This window comes from Crocuta crocuta, unplaced genomic scaffold (genome assembly GCF_008692635.1).
Source record: "Crocuta crocuta isolate KB4526 unplaced genomic scaffold, BGI_CrCroc_1.0 scaffold516, whole genome shotgun sequence".
Lineage (NCBI taxonomy): Eukaryota > Metazoa > Chordata > Mammalia > Carnivora > Hyaenidae > Crocuta > Crocuta crocuta.
This window is the reverse complement of record NW_027529538.1, coordinates 724485-737600: the sequence shown is the minus strand read 5'-3', so window position 1 is coordinate 737600 and position 13116 is coordinate 724485.

Below are 13116 nucleotides of genomic sequence, written 5' to 3'. Positions count from 1 at the left end.
GACCAGATTTTGCATGATTAAATGCAGTCAGTGGTGTCTCCCACTCTCTTATTCCAAAACGATTCTTTGAATGCATTTTACTTGCAGGCTAAAATCAGGAAGAACAAAAAAGTTAAGCTCTTCCGGTAAAGAAAGATGTGGAGGACACAGTTCTCATTCACTGGCATGGATGCCTTTAAGAAACTTCTAAAGAACAGCTAATGCTCCATAAAACATCTGTTGAAAATCAATGCTCAGGTAACAGGCCATGTTAGTATTAGTTCACTCATTTAACCAATCAGTCAATCATTGGCTGTTTTGAACACTCTACCGTGCCACATTCTGGAGAAGCTCAGGGTGAAAGGAGAACGCTGTGTATCCTGTGGTGGGACCAGCCTGGAAGGCAATGATGACTCCCTCTGAGGTCCTGAGAGGTGGCCTTCTAAGGGCTCTGAGGTTTATTCCAAAGACAATTAGTCCCTGAGAGAGGAGGCAGAGTTTTGTAAAAACTGTGAATATGTGCTTATAAGGGTTTTCTCTGCCCTCGTCTCTCCTTCATGAACTTGTGCCAGAGCCCTGGGGAGAGGAAGCAGAAATGAACCACTCCATCATGAAAATCTCAGAAGCAGGGGGAACAAGGCTGCTTCATAGCCCACATGGCAAACTGCCAAACAGTGTCCGTGCCAGAAGTATCGTCTTCACCCAAAGTGGAACATCTTCTAAAAATGGAACATGAGAGAATGCCACCTATCAGGAGAGGGAAACATGAGGGTCGTTGTGGACAGAGGAAGAGTATTTGTCACCTCACCTGGACCCTGTCTTAGAAGAGACAGGAAGACTGACAAATCCAAAGTGGCCCAAAGAGAATTCAAGTCTACTTGCCTAGTTCGCTCTGCAATGCAGAACTTCCATTCCCTCCCCCGATCCCCGACCTTCTCACTTCCAATGTCCTAGACTCTTTCTTGCCAAAGATGTTCTCATTACTCAGAAGGACTTCTGAGTTTTCTAAAAGACCTTCGTGCTGGTGATTAGTCTCCTCATATTCTGTCTCTGTGCACTGCACTACCCATACCTCATGGCCAACCAACAGAGCTGTTCTCCCTGGCACTCTTGACTTTGATTTCTGCTGTCCTTTTGTCCTGGTCTCTCAGTAACCCCAGGGCAGAGTCAATTGTGGGATATGCCTTCTCCGTACCTGTGCTGTGCAGCCAAACACCTTGGAAGAGAATCCCACAATCCTGGACGGATGCCTACACGCATCCGTGATCCTGACTGGCTGGACCTTTGCTGCTGCCCATCAGCCGTTTTGATTTCCTTCAGTGATTATGAGGGAAAAAAGAAAAGTCAACATCCCTCTCAGTCTCTCAGCACCAAATTCTCAGCAGACAGCCCCTACAGAAACCAAGGTCATCAGGCATTTATCGGCCAAGTCTTGGTGTTGCTACTGCCTTGATTGACATCAAGACAAAAACAAAAGGACTCCATTATCATATCCAAACACAGCCAGAATATTAGCATTGTTCAAGCACAAAAATGACCAAACATCCCCCTCTCCTGGCTCATAGGAGTGATGCCTTTTCCCTCACCAAATACATAAAATTTGCCAATTTGCAAAAAATCTATGAATATACCCAATCACAGAATTTTACCCACTTCCTGACAGCAACCTGGAGTAAAGAGCAAAGTCTCTAAACACTCCCCCAAAGAACTTTACACAATCCCAAACTCTGTAAAAAATCCCTTCCAAAATTCCCTTTTTGAGAGGCTCTGTGATTCCTTAGGGGACACTCTTTCCTCCAAGGAGCAATCTGTTCTTTGTCAGGAGGACACTGACGTTACTAATAGGAGTTACTGTTATCACTATTGTTAGGTACTGTGCTAAGTACTTTACATGTGTTAACCATTTAATCTTTTGATGACAATGACAATTTTGCCCACTGAAGATGCAGAAACACTAAGACTGAAAGGAATTGATGGTGTGTCTGGATGGCTCACTCGGTTAAGCACCTGACTCTTGATTTCAGCTCAGGTCACTATCTCATGGTTTTGAGTTCTAGCGCCACATCAGGCTCCACACTGACAGTGAAGATCCTGCTTGGGATTCTCTGTTTCCGTCTCTCTGTGCCCCTCCCCTACTCACGCTCTCTCTGTCTCTCTCAAAATAAATAAATAGACTTTAAAAAAAAAAAAGAGAGACTGAATGGAATTGAAAAGCCATCCATGTCACAGAGCCAGCATAATGCATAGAGGGATTCAGGAATCTGGCTTGAGCTCATGCTTTGAATGATTTTGGAAATAACAACCCACAAGGGTATCTGGTGGCTCAGTCAGCATCCAACTTGGGTTTCAACCCAAGTTGAAACCTGTGTTTCAAGCCCTGTGAGTTTGTGAGTTTCGAGCCCTGTGTCGGGCTCTGTACTGCTCAGAGCCTGGATCCCACTTCGGATTCTGGGTCTCCCTCTCTCTCTCTGCCCCTCCTCCACTCACACTCTGTCTCTGTCTCAAAAATAAATAAACACTAAAAACAGAAAACAACAAAAAAGAAATAACAGCCCACAACATTAGCAAAATTGGCCTCTTCCCCACATCCACCCCTCGAGAGCTAGAATATGAACCCTTTTTCATTCAACGTCCACCCCTCCTTCTGTCTGTTCTTTGACCACCTCTTCTGTCTCCTTTAACACTAGGTTCCAGCAAGTTTCAATTTCCTTCCAATTCTGCAACCTTCATTTTGCCACTCGAACAATTTTCTCAGTCTGAAATCAGGCATAAGCTTCAATCATTCTAAAAACAAACCACGATTGCCTCTGATGACCCCATGGCCTCTCCATCTTTTTCATCTCCAGCCCAAGTTCTTGAAACCTAGTCTGTATCTCAAAAGTAACATAATTTAAAATTATAAAATAGACATGCACAAAGGGAATTTGGGATGAAAGTCTTCTCCACCCTGGAGAGGTAAGGATGGGTGGGAGGCATCAAAGAAGAGGTCAAGGGAAAAATGAAATCTGGGGTAAAGTGTAAAGCATGGGGTGGGGGATTGTCCAGCTAGAGATACAAGAAAGTGAGTTTAGAATAGATAAGTGCTCCTCCACACACACAAATTCGTATGTTGAAAATTAACCCACAATGTGATAGCATTAGGAGGTGGGGCCTTTGGGAGCTAACTAGGTCATGAAGGTAGAACTCACATGAATGGGTCCCTTATAGAAGAAACTCGAGAGAACCCCCCCTTACCTCATCACCACGTGAGGACACAGCAAGAAAATGGCCATCTAAGAACCAAGAAGCAGGCTCTCACCAGACACTGTATCTCCTGGTGCCTTGCTCTTGGATCTTCCAGCCTCTAAAGCTGTGAGAAATAGATTTCTGGTGTTTATAAGCCCACTCCCCACCTGCCAAGTCTATGACATTATTCTGTAATATCCAAGTGGACTAAAACAGGTAACAGTAAAATCAGAGAGGGAGGAAAGTCTGGCATGTATTTGCAACCTGATGAGTGGTCTAGCTATCTACTGTGTTAGTCAGCTCAGGCCACCATAACAAAACACCACACACTGGATGGCTTAAGCAACAGAAATGTATTCCTCACAGTTCTGGAGCCTGGAAGGTCAAGATCAAGCTTTTGACAGGATTGGTTCTCCTTGAGCTTCTCTCCTTGACTTAGTGGCCATCTCGCTTTCTCTTCACATGATCTTTTTTCTGTGCATGTGCATTCCGGTGCCTCCTTGCGTGTAGAAATTTCCCCTTTAGACACCAGTCAGATTGGATTCGGGACCATCTTAAAGACCTTAACAGAAGCACCTCTTTAAAGACCTTATCTCTAGGGGCGCCTGGGTGGCCTAGTCGGTTAAGCGTCCGACTTTCGCTTAGGTCATGATCTCGCGGTTCGTGGGTTTGAGCCCCGCGTCGGGCTCTGTGCTGACTGCCAGCTCAGAGCCTGGAGCCTGTTTCAGTCTGTGACTCCCTCTCTCTCTGACCCTCCCCTGCTCACGCTGTCTCTCTCTCTGTCTCCTAGAAATAAATAAAACATAAAAAAAAAAAAAATTTAAAGACCTTATCTCTAAATATAATTAAATTCTGATTAAATTCTGAAGTGGATGAGGGTTCCAGCATGTGAATTTTGGAAGGATACAATTTATCCCATAACATCCGGGATATCAAGGAGCAAGAAAGATTAGGGCAGAAATAGAGCTTAGGGCCAGTTCACTGATACCTTGGAACATAAGAATGGGAAATTTGAGCCTCTCCTTTTTTAAAAAAATTTTTAATGTTTATTTATCTTAGACAGAGACAGAGTGCAAGCAGGCGAGGAGCAGAGAGAAAGAGAGACACACACACAGAATCCAAAGCAGGCTCCAGGCTCTGAGCTGTCAGCACAGAGTCCCACATGGGGCTCAAACCCATGAACCACGAGATCATGACTTGAGCTTAAGTAGGACACTAAACCAAGTGAGCCACCCAGGCACTTTGAGCCTCTTCTTTAAACAGTGAACTGTATGAATACCTGACATGACATCATTTCATTAAACTGTTCAAAGCTGAAGGTGAAACTTGCTAACATGATTCATTTACCAATTATCTATATAGGTTATGATGTATACTTTGGAGGAACTGACTTCCCTCCGAAGAAAATTATTCCCAAATATATATATTCATATTCTTCTATTTTTATCCTCCTTCTCAAACCAAGCCTAAAAGACCCTTTGGATATTTAAAGATTGTCTGAAACAACATGTTTACTTTTAGCCAATGCTTAAAAAGTTTTTTTGATTAGTACTTGTGAGCATTAGCTCAAATGCTTAAGAAAGCAGCCAATGCTATTCTAAAAATAGGCCACCTGCTTTTCCCAAAGGAGTCAGTAAACTCTGAGTGGCTGAGAGAAGCACATTTAGGAAAGGAGGGCTCTGGCCTTCAGAAAGGCAGAGAAGCATCCACAAGGGTGATTCATGAAAGATTGTCTTTCCCATCACCCAAGTCAGCACTGACTGCGACCTTGAGATGGCACATTCTCAATGGAGCAGTGCAAGGTCAAGGACACTTTTTGACTGCCCGCTATACCACGGCCTTTGAGTTGGTTTTTCTTTGTGTGTATTAGGTCATTTCAGTCTATTATTATATTTCCACTTTATAGATGAGGAAACAAACCCAAGAAGGTCAAATGACGTATTCATAATAATAAAATGATGAGGTGAGCACTGTCTCATTCCAAAGTGCACACTCTTAGCCACCCACCATGTAAGTGCATGTTCTCTTCCAATGATCAAAGTCAAGATATCATCAGCCAATTTTCGAAGCCTACCATTGGCAAGGACACCAGGCTGCAATAATGGGTGTGGGCCATGATCAAGGATAATTTTGAGAACAAACACAACAAGGTGCCTGGGTGGCTCAGTCGGTTAAGCTTCCAACTTTGGCTCAGGTCATGATCTCACAATTTGTGAATGTGGGACCCACGTTGGGCTCTATGCTGATAGCTCAGAGCCTGGAGCCTACTTCAGATTCTGTGTCTCCCTCACTCTCTGCCCCTTCCCTGCTCGCACTCTGTCTCTCTCTGTCTCAAAAATAGACAAACATTAAAAAAAACACACACACAACATAAAATCTCTCTCCTTGCATGTATACGGCAATATATTGGGGTGAACCACATGAAATTACTTTTTGTAGATCAAAAGTTGTCAAAATTGGCAATTCCACATGACTCAACCTAATTGATTATTCACGGTAATAACCCAAGAGTTAATAACTGTAACAGTTTTACTTTCCTTGCTGTTGGAGATTTTCTGCCCTAGAAAATAATTGTGCGAGTCCTTTTCCCTCAGGCACACCTCAGAAACAAGTCTTCTCCCGCCTGGGGAAAAATACCCAGTGTCACCTTCCGCGGCAGGAATGTACACTCCTTCCAGAAAACAAGGGAAAACCACTTCCAAATGGAGCCGAAATTCAGCCATTCCTCCTTGAATTGCGATTTCCGTAATTAAAGATGAGAATGGGTTCAAGAAATACTTGCAAATAGCAAAGTGTTTAGGATGAAGAAAAATACCAAAACTAGGAACCACATCACAAAAGATTCAAAGGGCATTGTTTCATGTTTGGGTTAAGTCCAGATCTCCCTTAACACACTGAGGTGACAATAGGAAGTAATGTCTGTGCTCCCTCTCCCTGAAAGGTCACTGGATCCTTCAGTTGACCAGCATGAGTAATTAAAATCCAAACCTGGGTGCATTTGTCAACTCTTCCAACGCATGCAAATCACTGACATTTTAATAGGCCCATGGAAATGTCCAGGGGACTATTTCTACCTTTAAGATATTTCTGAGAAGTAGCTGATACATTCCCTCTAATTTCCCTAATAAGAACATCTTCTCAATCACTAAGTGGAGGGTTTCAAGAAGAATTTTGAAATTCTTCAAATGGCATTTGCCTCTCTTCCTCTTCAACAGTGATTTCCATGGCTGTGCAGCCTGGACAGGGCTTTACCTGAAACAGTTTTGCGAAAGGGGAAAATTGCAGAAGCACTGGACTGATTCAGAGCTACAGACACAGCTTGTGCATTAAGCGGAACCAGAATTTTATTCACATGCCTGCGTCTATGAGAACTCATGAGAGATGAGTTCCCTTCCCTATTAATTTCCTAGCAGAAGGGGGATTGGAAGGTTTTGTCTATTCCAGAGAGGCCCCAAACCATAATAAATTACTAAGAAAATTGGTCTTGAATGTGCAAACTCTTTCTCACCTCTTAAGTCCTTTAAATCTAAATCATTGAAGCGGTGTCTGCAAATAATATCAGCTGCCCATTAATTGAAATGTTTACAATGTATCAGTCTCATTATGTTTCTATTAGCTTACCTTACTTAATCCTCACAAATTTCCCCATACCATGGTTCCTCCTATCTGAGAGATGAGAAAACAGCCAAGGGGTGTGTGAATTCTCAAAGTCCCACATCCAAGAAGTGGTTGAACAGCATTCTGATTCCTGAATCTGTGTTTTTAATTGCCAAAATGCTGTCCTTCATAAAGAACTGGTTGTCACAGCAGCCACCCCCTCACCAAATAAGGGAGATAGTGTGACAGTTTGATGGCAGCAACACATTCGTGGCCTCCCACTATTTATTCCAAGAAATAGCCACCAGGAGAAAAACAAAACAAAACAAAGCACCTTTGCCCCTAACACTGAGCAATCCTTCTTTTGAAATGTCCCCAAGCTATTTGCTTGTCCCCTTGCAGCCAGTCAAGGACTGCCATAGGTACCTGAACACCAATTCCCGCCAAAAATTCAAAAATGTTCCCAAAGCACCCATCCTAATAGAACACTGAGTCAGAGACTCAGTACTCAATTGTTTTACTCTGTGAATCTAACTCTCCTTTGCACCTTTAAACTCACGCTGGAAGTAAAGCGACAGCACTTGGCTCTGCCTCCCACAAGTTATGAGTAAACAGCCTCTGTTAATGTAGTCTCAGACTTACTCTTGTCTTTGAAAGCCCAACACAAACCAATGTGACCCTTCTCATTTATGGTTAACACACTGAAATTCAAAGTATTCACAATTCTTAGACTCTCAACCCAGTGAAATTATAATAAACTTTATTAAAACATAAAAGAAATAGATGTTACACTCTGATCAGGTATTCCCATTAAAAGACATAAATGGTTGTTGGATTTCCTGATAGATTGTGTTGTTTTAAAATGATTAATAGAGGGATCTACAGGGGAAAAAAGAACTATCACCTTACTGGTCTGAGTCCTCATAGATAGAAAAAATATCTCTTCACTGCTTCAAGGTCTGTCGTTTGCCCCAGATATGCCAAGATGGCCCTAAGTTTAAACCATACCCAAATCTGAGCATTGCTATATATCTCCACATAACTCTGATCTTTAAAATACATAGAATAAAAAGTTTACTCTTTATACTCTTCATTTGTAGCTATTCGAAGCAACAATTTTTCTGCCAAAAGATAAACACTGCCACCTGCTGAGATAAGAGAATAAAGGCATGCAAGCTTATGCACTTTCACAACATTTTCTGCTTTTCATTAGTGAGAACATTAATTACTTCATTAAGATCTCACGGTCCCAAGAAAATAGTAGCAAAGGCAACTGTGTTCAGAGATATGCATTCAACATTTCCCAAAATGTAGAATGAATAGCAGCTCTGGTCTTCACTGTATTTACAGCTTCCAGACAACATTTCTGGGATTTCCGTCTCTTGCATTCCCATAAACTCATTTGTTAGGTATAGTAATGAAACCGAAATTCCAAAATCAAGAGGAAATTTAGAGTAGAGAGAAACTGATAGTTTTTCTTTAATGTGCAGAATTCAAGGACCCCTGTGACACACACACACACACACACACACACACACACACAAACACACAACTTTATCATGTCTTCTCCATGTTTTAAGCCAATATCCATTCTGAGAATTTCTTATAAAAACCAGGGTGTTTTAGAGGGAAGGAGAAGAAAGTGGAGGAAAGTAGTTAAAAGGGAAAGAAGACTTAAAGCTATACCAACTCCCTGGTGGAATCTTCCAGATGTTACAATGAGTAGATGCCTGTAAAATTCCACTGTGTTCACCCTAAAATAACCGGGTAATCCTAAAAGTAACATTCCCCAAACACAGATTACTCTCATATAACCAAACCAAAGTCTGAAAGTATCAACCATGAATTGTTATAAGAAGACATTTTGAAGGCTTCTGGATCTTGTCATTTCAAAAGCATAAATACCAACTGAACCTTCCCTTTCTGGGCCAGATTTTATGGGATTATAAGAAAGTGTTTTTCCCTCCATGATTCAATTACTTCATCCTTTAGGTTTTATTTCAAAGTATACTCCTCCAAAATATACTTTTAGTTCTAAAAAAAAAAAAAGGAAAGAAATTCCCAAAATTTCATAGCCTTCTTTCTTACCAAAAAACTAACCAAGTTGTTTGTACCTAGCACATAGTGTCTCAGAAACAATAAGTAATTGTTGAAAGATATGATCCAACTATGAATATGTCTAAAGAATTAATACAAGTATCTATAGGGCATATGTCTTTTTCTTCATGACGTCAATGTATGAATTTCCTTTAAATAATATGCCTCGGACAGGCAAAAACAAAACAAAACAAAACAAAAACAACAACAAAAACAAGTATATCGTGCTATGAAAACCAAGAAACTTAACCACTGCAAAAGGTTGTGGACATAGATTGAACATCTGATATACTTTTATTGAGGTGAAATTCATATCATTTTGTGGTTCATTTAATGAACCAATTCATTTGCATTTAATGAAGTGTTGTACAATCACCACCTCTAATTCCAAAACATTTTAGTCACCCCAAAATAAAACTCTGCTCCCGTTAACCATTTGCTACCCATTTCTCTTTATACCCCATCTTTGGCAAAACCACCAATCTACAATCTGTCTTTATGGATTTACCTATTCTGGATATGTCATATAAATGGGATTACCCAATATATAATCTTTTGTGTCTGGATTCTCTTACAGCATAATGTTTTCAAGATAGGTTTACCTACAATGTAACATCAGTACATCATTTTTATGGCTGAATAATATTAGATTGTATAGATATATCACAACATGTTTATCCACGCACCCATTGGTAGACCATTAAGCTGTTGTGAATAGTGCTGCCATGTATATGAGGGTACATATGCTTACGTAGCATTTTTCATTTGGGGGGCCAGGGACCATATATACGTAGGAGTGCAATTGCTGGGTCATATGGTAATCTTATATTTAATCTTTGGAGGAATTTCAAGATCGATTTTTTAAATCAAGAAAAATAACATAAAAGATGAAGCTTGCCAACAGCGGAGGTGAATCAAGTCACAACCAACCATAATTTAATCCAGTTGGGCTCAGGGATCTCATCAGACTGAGTACTGCTGTGGACAGGACACTTTTCTGTGGTAGAATCTTTACTCCCTTTGACCATATAGGTGGACCTGGCACATATTTAAGAATAACAAACTTATTCTAATAAAAGGGAAAGGAAAGAAATATATGTGAATCATAATCTGTCATTGGCTTATTGTATGAGTAAGTCAAAAATTACTACTTTGGATACCACAGACTGCATTTAAATTTTTTTTAATGTTTTATTTATTTCTAGGAGAGAGAGAGAGAAACAGCGCGAGCAGGGGAGGGTCAGAGAGAGAGGGAGTCACAGACTGAAACAGGCTCCAGGCTCCGAGCTGGCAGTCAGCACAGAGCCCCCGAAGCGGGGCTCGAACCCACGAACCGTGAGATCATGACCTAAGCAAAAGTCAGACGCTTAACCAACTAAGCCACCCAGGCGCCCCCCACAGACTGCATTTAAAAATGAGGTCCTTGGTGGGGCACCTGGGTGGCTCAGTCGGTTAAGCGTTGGACTTCAGCTCAGGTCATGATCTCACAGTCTGAGTTCAAGCCCTGCACCGGCTCTGTGCTGACAGCTCAGAACCTGGATGCTGCTTCAGATTACCTCCCTCCCTCTCTTTTGTCCCTCCCACCCTCATGCTGTCTCTCTGTCTCTGAAAAATGAATAAACCTTAAAAAAATGTATTTAAAAGTGAGGTCTTTTGTAATAAATGACCATTAAAGAAATATCCAGTGTCAGAACTGCAATTACATGAATCAGAGAGAAAAGTCCATATAGTATTATCCATTAATCATATTTATTTAGTAAAACATTGATCTCATCAAACAAAACTAACTCCATTTACTTATAATGAGTACTTTTTAAAGTGGCCTTTGTGGTTTCTTTTGCTCTGAGTTTTCTAAGCTTCTTTCGGTATTTTTCAAATATTTTGTTTTTTATATATGCCATTATGTTATGATTAGATAATTTTACTAAGCAATTAAGCAAATACACATTTTAATATAAGAGGAGCCCTAACTTACACACTTGTGACTTCGTCTTTGTTTTCATTGTCTTGGCATGATTTTGACACCCTGCATTTGTGAAATGGATTCCACAGGAAAAACCAGTAGAGCCCTGGTCTTCCTCTGGCTACAGCTGCTGGGTGCAGAAACTTCCAAGAATGAATACCTTGCTCTTACAAATTCACACAGGCCATCCTATTACTAAGTGGACCTGCTAGGTCATTACTACATCTACCTTCCTACTCTCCAAGTGTGAATAATAAGAATCTGAGCCCTTGCTCCTTTATACTTCCAAAAGCTTTTCTCTTTAATTTTCATCTAGTATCTGTAATGTTTGGGATAAACATTTCTACTCTGTTACGATATGATTGCTAGGAGAAATGTGAATGTAGGATTCCCAGGCCACAGGAAATTGGGACCTTGTTACTAAATAATTGAATGCATAATAAAGGTCCAAACTCAAACTTTTATTAATTGGAAGAAAGAATCATGCTTCATAATGTTTATTTTTAAAAAGCTATTCAGGGGGTGGATGGCTCCATAGGTTAAGGGTCTGACTCTTGACTTTGGCTCAGGTTGTGATCTCAGTTTGGGAATTCGAGACCCACATGGGGCTCTGTGCTGACAGTGCAGAGGTTGCTTGGGATTCTCTATCTTCTCTCTCACTGCCCTTCCCTGCTCTCTCTCTCTCTCAAAATAAATAAGTAAACATTTAAAAAAAATAAAAAGTTATTCAGATGATTCAAAGGAAACCCAAACAATTAAAAAAAAAATACATACTAGTATGTAAAACATGCACTAACCATATTGGAAAAACTCAGGCAGCACACCGTTATTTGAGGCCTTTCTTGACTACATGTAGGACACATCCTTTCTAGGCTACAAATTCATGTGTGGCTACTCCCTGGCCAAATGATCTTGGGCAAGCACCCTCCGTCTCCTTAATTATTTATTATCAACTCTAAATTTGGGCTCCAATAATTCCTACTTCATTCCTCTTTATTAAATGAGCGGAGTTATGTACAAGTCTTGTAAACTCTAAAACATAAAAATATTTGGAGGAGTCTTTTTCCATTCATTTTAGAAAGCAATCATCTGATAGAACAAAAGGAAGCCAGGAAAATAAACTGGAAGATTGTTTTAGTTTCTGGTACCGAGGTAACGAGATTATAGATTACAGATAAAAATGGCAATCAGACTGGGTAGCCAGAATTGGTGTTTTTAATTGAGGCAAGTGTTTTTGATATGGTGGGCAGCTAGAGAAAATAAGGAGAAGAAAGGCAAGATGATTCCATCAGTAGCAGCAATAGAACTGCTAAGATGTTAGGGCAAATGGAAATCAGAGAAAGGGATGTAAGAAGTTCTCTCTGGATTTGGTGAGATTAAAAAGATGGCAGAATTTAAGAGCAAACTTATCATGATAAGCAGTGATATATGGAATTGTCGAATCACTATATTGTACACCTGCAACTAATATAATACTGTATGTTAACTGTACTGGAATTAAAATAAAAAACTTTTAAAAGTAAAAAAAAAAAAAAACAGATGGCAAAATACTTAAACCATAAAAACATGTCAGCCATCGAGCAACAAGGAAGGATACACAGGAGAAGTCAACAACAGAAACAAAAGGGAAAGCCCTCAAACCCTGGGTTCCTGGGTCATCTTGCCACTAAATAACCAACTTTAGGGGCCACCTGGGTGGCTCAGTCAGTTAAGCGTCATACTTTAGCTCAGGTCATGATCTCATGGCTTATGAGTTCAAGCCCTGCGTGGGGCTCTGTGCTGACAGCTCAGAGCCTGGAGCCTGCTTTGGATTCTGTCCCCCCTCTCTCTCCCTCCCCTGCTTGTGCTCTGTCNCTGCGTCTTTTTTCTCCCAATCTCTCAGGTTTTGTAAGGTTTCCAATGGCTTCAGATCTTTTCTGTGTGATGTATGGGCGCGAGTGCAAGTACGGAGCTCCTTACTTCTCCGCCATCTTGCCCTCTCTCATAATAATAATTTTTAAATAACCAACTTTAAGAATGACTTTGTTTTAACTGTATATTTTGCTACTTGCAGCCAAAACCACCCAAGGTAACTGTGACATTGAATAAAATATGAAATAATCTTGGGAAGATAACTAAAAGAATTACAGAAATGTTGAGTCAGTTTACAATTCTTTGTGTCTGAGAAGGAGCATGTCTTTAATTATCACAATTGCTTTTTCTTTTCGCTACAAACTCCCCCCTATGGAGACCCACCAAGGTAAATTGTTAGAAGA